The sequence below is a fragment of the Canis lupus genome, chromosome 21 (assembly GCF_011100685.1).
Source record: "Canis lupus familiaris isolate Mischka breed German Shepherd chromosome 21, alternate assembly UU_Cfam_GSD_1.0, whole genome shotgun sequence".
In the NCBI taxonomy this organism is placed as follows: Eukaryota; Metazoa; Chordata; class Mammalia; order Carnivora; family Canidae; genus Canis; species Canis lupus.
The window spans coordinates 13,415,265-13,427,481 of NC_049242.1; the positions used below are offsets into that span (position 1 = coordinate 13,415,265).

The 12,217-nt window shown below is 39.3% G+C and overlaps 1 long non-coding RNA gene across 2 annotated transcripts in view; it reads right to left on the reverse strand.

The window, feature by feature from the left end:
- Positions 1-304: 304 nt before the first annotated feature.
- LOC102157195 overlaps positions 305-12,217 on the reverse strand; it is a 116,831-nt gene continuing 104,918 nt past the window's right edge. The window contains exon 6 of one of the 2 annotated variants that reach the window (XR_005375540.1): positions 305-543. This is a non-coding gene — a long non-coding RNA (uncharacterized LOC102157195). The remainder of the gene's footprint in view (positions 544-12,217) is intronic. The other variant, XR_005375542.1, reaches the window with a different exon arrangement.

A 12,217-nucleotide genomic window follows, 5' to 3' on the forward strand; every position in this document is an offset into this window, starting at 1 on the left:
GGGAACAGCACCCACAAAGGCAGAGAGGAATAAAAGAACACTGCATATTTGCAGGGACTGAGGGTGGTTTGGAAGTCTTTTAAGTAAGTCAGGAAAACATCACAATAAAATAGTGAAATTAAATTAGCTTTCCAAAAATACAAAGAATTAAAATAAACTTCAGTGAAATCTAAAAGTGTCATCGGTAGAAGTTCTCATTTCTCTAAAATCCTTGGTAAAAAAAAAAAAAAAAAAAAAGGAGTTGTTGCTACACGTATTAATCTGAACATCTGCAAGTGTCCTAAGTTCCAGATTCCTTAGTTCAATTCCTTGGAATCTGCTTATTTTCCTGGCATATCTTATTTAAATTCTTTCCCATTTTTTAAATTGTCTTCCAAGTGTTACCCTTCTTCTTTCTTGCTTACCATGTAGAATAATCTTTGTCAAATGATTTCCACATCTTCCCAGACTGTGATGTAGCTGACTAAGAATTTCTTTTGGCATAGCTCTTTCCTTTTAGTTACTGGACTGGAAGCTTCTACCTAAAATGGCACGTGGCAAGGGCTAGAGGAAAAAAATAACAAGAAAACATGTTCAGCTTATGGAGAGAATGTTTTCATTGTATGTGAGGAAAAGAGGAACTAATATTTATTAGCACACATGTTATGCTAGGCTCTGTGGCAGGTGCAGTCTGAATGCTATCTTGTTTATTAGTTAGCTATCAGGAGCCTAAATGGGGAGATGGTCGTACATTTCATCATGGCGACAAACGAGAGTTCATGTAATCCACTGCCTTGATTGTCTAGAGAGCAGTTTGGTGGTCATTTAGCTCATTTACAGCTATGTGGGACTTAAGCCCACATTCCTGATCCTTAATCCAGTGTTCTCTCTACAGCATGCTGGGATTCTTATGACCTTTCTCCTCCAGACATGTTTCTCTTCTTTCTGTTTCCTTTCTTTCTTTTTCAATAATGTGGTTATCTGTTTTTTTGAAAATGGATTGTTTGAAATCATCCTTCAACAACTTCATTCAACATTTATCTACTGATTATCTACTGCACACCAGATCTTGACACTATGCTAGGCATTTGATTGGCTAGAGTAAGATAAGCAATGTAGAGATAACTAAAATACAAAGGAGCATACAGAAGGGCTTTGTAAACAAGTTTTACAGGATTTCAGATGTGGGTGTGGGGAAGCTGGCCCAGGACTTGGGTTTTAAATGAATGGAAAAGATTTTTACAAGGAGACAAGGGCTTAGCGTAGGAAAAGAATTCTAGGAAGATGAAGAGCCATAATAAGGATAAAGAGGAACGGAATATATTGGCGAGACGTCAAGTAGAATCATATGACTAACAAAGTGTTTATATTAAAAGAAAAAATGTGAGACAAGATGGAAACAGACTGTGCTCTTTATGCAGCAAGGCAAGGAGCATTTCCTATTATTAAGATCAGAGTAGCTAAAATACAAAGAGAATAGAAGCCCCAGTCAGATGTTACTTGATCAGGCTGCAGACAGGTCACCCAGAAGCTGACTGGAAATGGGTAGGAGGAGTCAAGAGCGAGTCCAAGGAGACTCTTATTAGCACACTCCTACCTCCAGGGGGAGCTCACGGTTTCTGTCCTTCATTCCAAAGAAAAAGGAACTGAAGTGAATCTAGAACAAAATGGAGATTTTATAGAAACAATGATTGTTCAGGAGATCCTGTTGGAGGAAGCCAGTCATAATAAATGGAAGTGAGCTGAGAAAATATTTTCCCTATCAATGATTTCTGGGGATTCTTAGCTTTATTTAGTTCTTGTACTTATCTTTCTATCTCTTCTCTGCCTTGTTCTGAGTCAGAAGGGCAAAAATATCACTGGGGAGTCCACATCATCCAGCTTGATAGGATTTGGAACCAGCATGAGCTGGCACTAAAGATAATGGGCAGAATGCCCCTGCATCCTTTGTACATGTGTCTGGTGAGGAGCCTGTAATAGTTACATGCATGATCAGGATCCGGTCAAATTGTTTCCACATAACTGTATAAGACCTGCATCTCATGTGGTCACATAGGGCGCAAGGACTTAGAAGGCAGGATCCTAATGGGCAGACTTCTTGCTGAGAGAGTTCTTGTTCAACGCTTCAGCTACTGATTACCAGTAGGCAAAGAGGACTATTTCTGACACCAGAAAAGGTATCCGTGAAAGACTAAGAATACAAAAGCACCTAAATGCATCATCCTTCATGGTGGGAGAGAACCTGCTCTTGGCCAGGATTCGCTTCTAGGACCAAAATAATCTCATCAGCAGAAGCCTGGAATTTGAAGAAATGCAAAGCCAACTGCGAGGCACACACCTTCTCTAAAATGAGGGCTATCTTCTTGGCCCTCACTTAATTTAGGAGTGAGGAGCTGGAAATGCCAATAGTGAGGGCATAAATCTAGGACCTTGGAAAGGTGTTTAACCTACAGGAATAAAGGAGACCTGTGAATGATTTATGGAAGAGATATGACAATACAGTAAATTCTTAGTTTCACTAGTTCACAGCAGCGTTTAGATGCAAATCTCTGGGAAAGCAGGCAGCCTACACAGGTGTTGGACTTACCCTAGCTTGTGGGTGCCAAAATGGCACAATTTTAATCTTATTTTATCTTCATACGTTCAGAGAGCATTTTTTAAAACTGTCTTCTATGTTCCAGTTATAGGAGCTACATTATTATTCTAGCATGCCATCTGATATTCTTATATGAAGGTCTATGTGTTCTGACCCAACAAATCTTTTATTCTATCATTTATATACTCCTAACTTTTCTTATTTGATAGCAATTTGATCTCATTATAAGATCCACAAATAATGCGGAATATTTGAAGACACAAAAAAACACAATGTAAAACAAAAATTAGCCATGATTGTATCAAAGATAATTTTGATGTATGCATGTTTACTGTTTCTGACTATATACATGCATGTTTTGAAATAAAAATCACCACAGGAGCACCTGGGTGGGTCAGTCGGTTAAGTGTCTGCCTTCTGCTCAGGTCATGATCCCAAGGTCCTGGGATCAATCCCTGCATTAGGCTCCCTGCTCAGACAGGAGTCTGCTTCTCCCTCCTTCTGCCTGCTGCTCTGCCTACTTGTGCTCTCACTCTGTCAAATGAATAAATAAAATCTTTTTTTAAAAAAAATCACCATGATATTTACATTGTTTTGTAGCTTTTTCTTTCTACTGACTAATGTATATTTGTCAGGAACTTTTTCAATGTCAGTAAATGATCTACATCAAGATTTTTTCTTTATAATTTTTTTATTTCAGAAGTATTAGCTGTACATTGTTGTGAACTTAGAAAATGGAGAAAACTTGTACGGAAGGAAATAAGTCATTGAGAACCCTATCATCCAGAGATTAATTGCTTTTAATATTTTAGTCTATATCCTGTCAATTGTTTTTAAAAGTTATATAAGTAATAACTCAATGTATTTTCACTATAAAGTTTCAAATATTACGGAAGCATTTTACTCTTTTTACTTTGCAGGTAATAAAAATAATTTTGTTGTTTCTTTGAATAAACTTTAAATATGTTTGTATGTATCTTTAAGTGAAATACAGAAAAGTTTAAATAAAAGCATAAATCATTGGGACGCCTGGGTGGCTCAGCAGTTGAGCATCTGCCTTTGGCTCATGGTATGATCCTGCGGTCCTAGGATCGAGTCCCACATTGGGCTCCCTGCAAGGAGCCTGCTTCTCCCTCTGCCTCTGTCTCTGCCTCTCTCTCTGTGTGTCTCTCATGAATAAATAAAATCTATTTAAAAAAAAAAAGAAGCATAAATCACTGGATTGAAATCAAAGTGTGAGCCCAGCCATTCTCCTTTTTAGGAGAGGGCTCTATGGGAGAATCTGTCCCTTGCCTTTTCCAGCTTTTGAATGACTTTCCACATTCATGTTTTTATGGTTGTATCACTCTAATCTTCAAGGCCAGCATCTTCAAATCTCTTAGCTCTATGTCAAATCCTGCCCTGCCCTCTCTCCTAGGAGGATACTTGTGATTGCATTTAAAGCCTACCTAAACAATCCAGGATAATTTTCTCATCCTTAATTTAATCACATCTACAAAGGTTCTTTTTCCAAAATAGGCGACATCTTTAGGCTCCAGTGAATAGGGCACCACTATTCAGCTTGCTAGAGCTGTTATCATTGGGTAGGGATGGAGTTCTGTGAGTCAATAGGAAGAAGGGATAGAAGAGAATCTTCTAAGGGCACCAACCCTAAAGTCAGTGCCATTCTTGGGGGGGAAAAAAAACACAACAAACCACATGATGGCCAGAATGATTGGGTCAAGAAGAAGATAAAGACAACTGCACTGAGGGAACACAATACAGATTTTGGAATTCCTTTCAGTTAAGAGTTTGAATGTTCTGCATGTAGGCTGTGGGTTTCAAAAATTTTAAGTTGCTGAATAGTCACCTAAGAATGTACCTGAGATGGCAGAACTAGGAGGGGAGCCCACAGCTGAGGTCCAAGGCCAGAGCCAGAGGCACAAATGGATCAGAGGGCACTGGGGGAGCTATAGATAGAAGACCTTGCGGAAAGATTCTTAATCTCATCATCAGCCACAAGAGAAGTGGAAGGGATTCAAGAGGAGTTTTCGGCTTTCACAATCCATCTACGGATTTAATACCTGCTATTGATGGCATTCTGCAGATTAAGCTTTTTGAGAAACTCATTTTAAGTGACCTGGTAAGGGGTTGAGCCAGACCTCATGAATACTCAGGGGATGTAGGAGGGGAAGTAAGCTGATGGGTGACTTTAATAGGTGACTGGTGACTGGCCAAGGGACATTATGGAAAGACTGTGCCAGACCGTAAGCATTCTATGTAAATACCCCTTTGAAGGCTGAGTCTGCTGTTCTGACTAATTTGGGGGCTTACAAGGATGGTATATTTTTCTCTGAGAGGATAGACTGTTTCGGAGAGCTTGAGTAGATGAATGTTGGCTGTGGGTGGGGACCGTTGCTTCAGCCAACTCTCTTCACCAAAAGCAACTATAGTGGAAGATCAAGCTTTAAATTGAAAGTCTTCAGAGATGACTGGGCTGGATTTCCCCAGCCACATACAGGAAAAGCCTCAAGGAAGAGGAAAAGGAGAAACACTGTAGTGACATGGAGGCTTTCGCCCAGTCCTCACCCCTGGTCTGGGCATCTCCTCCACTCTGAGCTATGTTCTTGCTGCCCTCAAAGGGGCTCAGCTATTTTCTGAGTAAGATGGAGAAAGTGTTTGATGATTAAGTGGAGAGAAGGGTTGAGCTGGAACAGTGATTGGCCCCATGTTGGGGCATTCCGACCTTAAGAGAGGAGGGGAGCTGAAAGCCAGTGGAAGGGGAGAGGAAGACCCAGCAGAAGGGCATTTCTCCTCTGAAATTGATAGTTCATATGCACAGATGCCAGTAATTTAATAAATGAGTCTTGTAATCCTCTTCGATGAGGGTATTAGTGAAAATGATACTGATAAATTAAAATGCCTTAGGGTTAGGCATCATACTTTTCCTCTTCCTGGAGTTCTCCTCTCTCCCTGGAAAACTACTCATCCTTCAGCATTTAAACTTTCAATATGAAGTCCACACAACACTTCCATATTCCTACCACCTTTCCATTCTTAGCACATCCTGTGGTTCTTCTTTACTCTGGCTATTCAGTAAAATCCTTGAGGAATATTTACAAATTTTATATATCTGAGTCCCACCCACATTTACTAAATTAGGTGGGACATAAACATTTGCAGTTTTTGTCTATTTTTAAAATTTTTTTATTTAGTTACCTGAGAGAGAGAGAGAAAATGAGCAGTGGAATGGCAGAGGGAGAAGCAGGCTCCCCACTGAGCAGGTAGCCTGGCATGGGGCTCCATCCCAAGGACCCTGGGATCATGACCTGAGCTGAAGGCAGACACTTAACCAACTGAGCCACCCAGGTGCCCCACATTTGCAGTCTTTAAAACTTCAATAAGTGGTTCTAATTCTGAGGCTGAGACCCACTGAACTATCACATCATAAGCAGAGTATGAATTACTGGAGTATAAAGACTAAACTGCTTTCATTTTGTTTCCCCAGCTCGTAGCATGTTATAAGCACTCAGTAGAAGTTTGTTGAAGTATTGAAAGAATTAGTAAGCAGACAGAGCTGGAAAGTATACCATGTGTTAGAGAAAATTTAATGAAAGATTTGTTCTAGGCTGGAGCTGGTCAGGAGTGGTGTGTGTCCACGGCATTGAATGAGGTTTGAGCCCAGAAGGGGAAGCCGAAGGGAAATGGGTTTCAGGGGTTACCAAATGAAGAAGTGAGTATCAAAGACCAACTTGGCCTAGTCTACATTCCTTTGACATAAGATTGCTACACACTTGGGATGGGATGATACTCAAATAACCTTCTAGCCAGGATGGGGGTGGGGATGGGGGTACAGTGAGAGCAGACATTCTGGCATCAGGTGCCCTTAACAGGAAATAAGAGAGATGCTGACAAGAAAGAGTTTAAAAATCTAGCTAAGATCCAATCGAAAAACATTCACATAACAACACAACAATTAAACTTAATGATTGCCATTTGTGAGTGCTTACTATGTGCCAGTCTTCACATTAAGCTCTTTATAAACATGACTTCGTTGAAAACCATTACTATAGCCCCTTCATGAAGGAATGCAGGTTTGGAGAGCAAAAGTAAGTTGTTTAAGGTTACACAGCCAGTAAGAGTTAGAAAGTAGATTTGCATTCAGGTCTAGCTGACTCCAGAACCTGTGCTTTCATGCAGGACACCTCTAGCCTCCTTTTTCATAGCATAGCCTCTGGTTTAAGTGATTACCTAAAATCACATGGTAAATCCTACCATGTCTTTGAGGCTTGGAACAATTCCTGACTCTTCACTGCCTTACAGAATGTATTAGAAAATGGAGTATCTGCAGAACCAAGTAGAGAGGTAACTGAATAGGGTGGGGTTGATATCAGCTTCCAAAAGGGATGAATTAACTTGAAGTTTACTTAAAGGAAGTAAGGAAATATGGAGGAGAAAGAACAGAGCAGCATTAAATCTAGACCTGAAATGTTTGAGAGGAAAAAGCCCAGATTCACCTCTATACCTACCAACGTCATTATTCCAAACCTCACCGGATAGCATGCTTGTGTGCACTCATGCACACACATATACTCAGAGATCCTATGAGATTTTCCTAAATACTAATTTTCAACAAATAGATAAAATAATAAGATTAGAAAGATATATTTAATCAGAGGTGAGCTGTTTTGACTCAATACTTCTGACACCAAACAGATGTATGTTTTTTGGTTTGTTTTTGTTTTTTTCTCACACCAATTCTCTGATTCTTTGGAAACCAGCTGGATGTCGCACAATTTAATTCTAACACTACCTGAAGTTTGTTAGACTTCACAGATTTAAGGGCTCAGTCCTACAAGGCTGCTTATTTTCAGATGCCGATTGCAAGTCTCAAGCCACCCATGTTTGTGCTTCTAAACAACCAGGTATAAATTGGGGATTCCCACTACTCTCTTTTTAGGGTCAGTAATTTGCTAGCATGGCTCACAGAACTCAGGAAGTCACTTCATTTATGTTTCCTAGTTTATTATAAAGGATACAAATGAACGTCCAGTTGCACAGATATATAGAGCAAAGTCTGGAAGCATCCTGAGTTTAGGAGCTTCTGTCCTCCTGGAGTTGGGGTGTACCACCCTCTCAACACCTCAATGTGTTCACCAACTTGAAAGCTATCCAAGCCTCATCTATTAGGGTTTTTTAATGGAGGTTTCCTTGCATAGGCATGATTGATGAAATCACTGGCCATTAGTGATAGAACTCAATCTTTATTCCTCTCCCCTGCCTACGGTTGAGGGTTGGGGCTGAAAGTTCCAAGCTTCTAATCAAGGCTCCATCTTTCTAGCCAACCCCCCTCCCAGCCAATCTGGAAACTACAGGGCCTCATTATATTAATGTATCTCATTACCATACAAAAGATATGGGTTCAAGGGTTTAGGAGCCATGGGGTAGGAACAAGGGACAAAGACTTAATACTTATTTTTTATTGTACCCCAAGGGATATCTTTGCAGAGAAAGAATGCTGCTTTCTGTATGTATGAAGGAATCATCCTGGAATTTGAGACAGAAAGTTCATATAAATAATTGAAATCATAGTGCAGGTTTAAGTACCTGTTGACTTATGATACACATCCATTCATATGTTGCATATGCACATTTGCAAGGTGTAGCTGATGCGTGGTGTGGGAAAAAGGTAGTCCTCTGCAGCTCTTACCAGTTTTATCTTCACTTGGAGTTTTTCCTCCCTTGATTTTTATGTTACATGGACTTGTCTCATGATGGCACCATTGTGACATGTGTACAAGCTGGTCACACCCTGTTCAACTGTTATTTCTTTAAAACCTTCTTTTCTGATAAACTGGGCCCAAGGCTAACCCGTTTACCCAGAACTTTAGAATGGTAGGCTTCTCCCCAAGAGATTCTAGCTTTTGCTATTGCCACCATTACTTCTAGCCATGCAACCTGAGTTATGATTGGCAGCTCACACATATATACATACAAGATTTAGGAGTAGCATTGTATTGTTTAAAGTTACGTTTTACAATCATCTCAGCCACTGTTTCTGGATGACTACTGTTATGGAGACTTACACCACATTACTGCTAGACTACTTGTGTTATAGTATTCCTATGTCTCATTTGGTTCTCATTTTTGGGGGGTTTCTTTTCTATTGTTTTGTTTCTTAATACATAGGATTTGAGTGTGCATACCTGAGACACTGTTGAAGAAAAGGTTAGTTTTACATTTGAATGACTGGGAAATAATACGATTTTAGTCAGCATTTATTAAAATAAATAAAAGAATTTTTGTGGCTTTGTGTGAAATCAGTTTTCTTGTGGCATTATACTCACACAACATACGAACAGACTAAACAAATGTGTTCCCGTGCTTAACAATGAGCAGTAAGTCCATATTACTCACTAAATGTTTACTGAGGAGGTAATCTTGGACAGATACATACAAGGGAGGGCTCAGACATGACAAGATGCTGTGTACTTAAGTAAAGAAGTCAGAGGCAGTCCTGATCATCCTTTTGTTTAAAATCCTTGCAGGGCCTTGGGTCCAAATTGGCTTAGAATATTCCTCTCCTGCCCAGAGAATTGGCTGAAAGAGCCCAGAAAGGGAAGAGGGAGCTTTAAGAATCCACGTGAGGCTGTGCCTCTGGCTTTCTGCTTTGACCTCTTTGCTCTATCCTACTACCTTCAGTTTATGTTTCATATTAATTATTGCTGTTTTCCTTCTCAACTTTGAGCAAATCCTAGATTTGCCTCTGGGTCTCTACTTGAGATCCTCTCAGTTCCATTCTCTGCACCTTATGGAGAAGTCTCACCCTACTCATAACCAGACCTAGTTTCTGGAAATACAATCCCAGAAGGGCATCCTAGATCCTACTTGCCTGGGAGAGGACTTCAGACATGATCCATAGCTTTGAAATTAAAATTCCTTAGTCTAACACACAAATCCCCTTTAGATCTGACACCTGCTCATCTTCTAGCTTTGTCTCCTGCCATCCTTCAACTTCTGTGTTATGTTTCAATAGTATTGAACTTCTTGGGCAATTTCTAGAGTAAGTAATTTTATTTCCCATCTCAGTGTTTGTTTTTTCTAGATATGAGCAAGAGCCTAATAAGTACTAATTGCTGAATCAAGATATATCCAAATGTTACCAAAACCAATGGTCCATTTGGTAAAATATAGGATTCATCAGTGAGTCAACAATTATTGAGTATCTATTACATGCAAATTATAACAATCTATAAGGATGTCATGATTTAGGGAGGGAGCATATATAACTTTGAGACAGGACAGACTGTGATAATCATATTGAAGGTACAGACAATATTCTATGGGATACTGACAGAAAAAAATATTAATTCTAATTAGAATAATCAAGTCAACGACTTATGGGATGCACACAGGGTGTGCAAATCAGGGCAACCAGCTAATTAATGTTGGACAGAATAGATAGTGGATTGAGTAATAACTATTACTTGTCAGCTGGTTATTTTGCCCTGCAATGGCCTTAAACTCTGAGTGATAAGGAAGTGAGAAAGTAGAAGAAGGAAGTATGGTAGGACCCTGAGGGAAGGAATTTATTTTTGTGAGGGAAGGAATTTATTCTTGTAAAAAAAAAAAAGGAGGAGAAGTGGAACCAAATGCAGGAGAAAGGGGGTAAAGATCATGGATGTAGCATTTTCCAGAGTCTCCTTAGTTTCAAGAATTGGGGAAGGAAAGAAGAGAGCCAACCATAGAACCAAAGGAAGGCTTAGCATCAAAACAAGGAGAAAACAAAAGAAATAGAATGTTCCACATAGGAATTTTGCTATTGTACCACTGCTTATAAAATATTAATACCAGGAACATTGTACTGATGATACAGATAAACGGGTGGCAATGACATGGTTACTGAAGGTGTCTAAGGGAAAATGTTATTATGGTTATTGTTAGAACTATTCACAGAAATTCCCACCCTCCATGAATGCACAAGATAGTATTGAACTTCCCACCTCCTTCAAAGATTGATGTGGCTACGTGGCTTTCTTTGGCCAATAAAATGTGAGTGGGAGGGACAAACATGTAGAATGAGTGAGAATTACGTTTTAACCACTGAGATTGGGGATTTAAGTATAAGCTAAGCTATCTTTCCTAATACAATTATCCATAAATGAAAAGACTGCTAATATTTATGTTTAGAAAGAGATCTGTGGGACAGGTTGAAGGGGTACTATACGAGATGGAAATAATATAATGCAAGACTTACGATCCCTTTTTTGTCTTTTCCAGAATATTATATAGTCAGAATTATTCAGTATGTAGCCTTTTCAAATTGACTTCTTTCATTTAGCAATATGCATTTAAGTTTCTTTTCACAGTTTGATAGTTTATTTCATTTTAGTGCTGAATAATGTTCCATTGTTTGGACGTGCCACAGTTTATCTGATCATCTACTGAAGGACATCTTGCAAGGTTTGGGCAATTATGAATAAAGTTGCTATAGACATCTGTGTGCAGGTTTTTGTGTAGATACGAGTTTTCAATTCACGTGGGTAGATACCAAGGAGCACTGTTGCTGGATTATATGTTAAGAGTATGTTTATTTTTGTAAGAAAGTGCCAAACGACCTTCCAAAGTGGCTGAATCACTTTTCATTCCACCAACAAGTGAGAGAGTACTTATTGTTCCACATCCCTGCCAGCTTTTGGTGGTGTTAGTGTTTTATTTTTTTGCCCTTCTAATATGTAGCGGTATCTCATTCTTGTTTTTTGTTTTTTTTTAATACATTTTTATTTATTTATGATAGTCACACAGAGAGAGAGAGGCAGAGACACAGGCAGAGGGAGAAGCAGGCTCCATGCACCGGGAGCCCGACGTGGGACTCCATCCCGGGTCTCCAGGATCCCGCCCTGGGCCAAAGGCAGGCGCCAAACCGCTGCGCCACCCAGGGATCCCTCATTCTTGTTTTAATTTGCAATTCCCTAATGACATATGATGTTGAGCATCTTTTCATAAGCTTACTTGCCATCTGTGTATCTTCTTTGGACAGATGTTATTCTCTATTTTTAACATAATAAAAATAAATACTTGCCAATTATTCAAACAGTATACAAGTTTACAAAGTAAAAAGTCAAGCTTCTCTTTCCCTCAATCTCATTACCCAAAAGTAATCACTGTTAAGGTTTTCTTAGTCTTCCTTCAAGGCATTTTTGTGCACAGTTACATACTTACATATGTATATTTTTACATAACTATACAGTTTTTCTTTCAATAGTAGTTTGCGAATTACTTTTAAAATGGATGCTAATGATATATTACTTTAATATATCTTGAAAATATTTCAATATCAGTAATGACTGCAGGATATACCAGAGGATGAGTCAATCCCTTAATGGACATTTAAGTTGTTTCTATCTTTTCTTTACCTTCAAGAAATTCTAAAACAAATCATTCGGGATGGACGCCTGGGTGGCCTAGTGGTTGGGTGTCTGCCTTCGGCACAAGGCGTGATCCTGGAGTCCCGGGATCCAGTTCCGCATTGGGCTCCCCGGGTGGAGCCTGCTTCTCCCTCTGCCTGTGTCTCTGCCTCTGTCTCTCTGTGTATCTCTCATGAAAAAATAAATAAAATCCTTAAAATCTTAAAAAAAAAAACACTATACACACACACACACA